This window comes from Hevea brasiliensis, chromosome 3 (genome assembly GCF_030052815.1).
Source record: "Hevea brasiliensis isolate MT/VB/25A 57/8 chromosome 3, ASM3005281v1, whole genome shotgun sequence".
Classification (NCBI taxonomy): domain Eukaryota; kingdom Viridiplantae; phylum Streptophyta; class Magnoliopsida; order Malpighiales; family Euphorbiaceae; genus Hevea; species Hevea brasiliensis.
Window position 1 is genome coordinate 42,295,715 of NC_079495.1, and position 1,299 is coordinate 42,297,013.

The following is a 1,299-nucleotide window of genomic DNA, read 5'->3' on the forward strand; positions in this document are numbered from 1 at the left end:
GGACTTTAAATAAAGGTTTTTAAAATCTGGAAAAAAAAATTTACCCACCAATTTAAAAATGAGCAAAAATTGTTTTAAAATCCGTTGTAGTATATTTAATGGGTTACCGGTAGGCGAAGTACGGTAATTCATTAGGTGTACTACGGGAGCATGTTACATCTTACGAGGAGTAGGGTGTGACAATACCAAGACTCTTGAGGGATTATAGAGCTCCATCTTTCCAAGAATTTTAGCCCAGTGTCACTAGACCCACATTGGAAGCCAGCAACTTTGAATTAAAACCAGTATGGCTCCAAATGATTCAACAAACCCAATTTGCAGGTTCACCAACAGAAGACCCTCACTATCACCTCCAGTTCTTTCTTGCTCTATGTGACACATTCAAGATGAATGGAGTGTCTGATCAAGCAATAAGACTCAGACCATTCCCATTCTCACTTTGGGACAGAGCAAGGAAGTAGTTACTTTCTCAACCGGCTGGAATATTCACCACTTGGGAAAACCTCTCTCAAGCTTTTCTAGCAAGGTATTTTCCACCTACAAAGACTGCAAAACTAAGGCTTGAGCTCAACACCTTTAGACAAAAGGAAGGAGAATCACTCTATGACGCATGGGAAAGATATAAAGACCTACAGAGGGAATGTCCACACTATGGCATAGGCTATTAGTGCAAAATTTCTATAATGGATTACTACCCTCTACAAGGAGCATAGTTGATTCAGCTGCAGAGGGTGATCTAATGGAGAAAACAGTGACACAAGCACTTGAACTTCTAGAAAGGGTTGCATACCATAATTATGAGTGGTCAAATGAAAGAGGAAATGCAAGGAGAACTGCAGGGGTCTTGGAAGTAGACACCCTAAGCATGATAAATGCTCAATTTGATCAGCTCACAAAGAGACTCAAAAGAATGCAAGCCAACGCAGTTGGTACAAACAGTGAACATGAGGACAGCTATGGAGGAGGATACATGAGTTCAGAATACAACAATTTTAATGAACCCTCCACAGAACAGATGAACTATGTGAATAATGGAGGAAACTTCAACTAGAGGCAGCCCAACAATCCATATTCAAATACTTACAACCCTGGATGGAGGAACCACCCAAATTTCTCATGGTCCAATTAGCAAAACCAGCCAATAAACAAGCAACAAGGGTACAAACCACCAGCACCCCCTGGATTTCATAACAGATGTCAAAACTTTGCACAGCCATCACTACCTCTCCACCCTTAACAACCTGAACTGAAAATGACCATGGAAACCATGATGGAAGGATTCCTAGCAGCTCAACAACA

General features: G+C 41.0%; 1 non-coding gene across 1 annotated transcript; it reads right to left on the reverse strand.

Annotated features, from left to right (window-relative positions):
* Positions 1 to 551: 551 nt before the first annotated feature.
* On the reverse strand, positions 552 to 658 carry LOC131178970 (small nucleolar RNA R71). Its single transcript, XR_009147977.1, has one exon. It is a non-coding gene; the product is annotated as a small nucleolar RNA R71 (small nucleolar RNA).
* Positions 659 to 1,299: the final 641 nt, after the last annotated feature.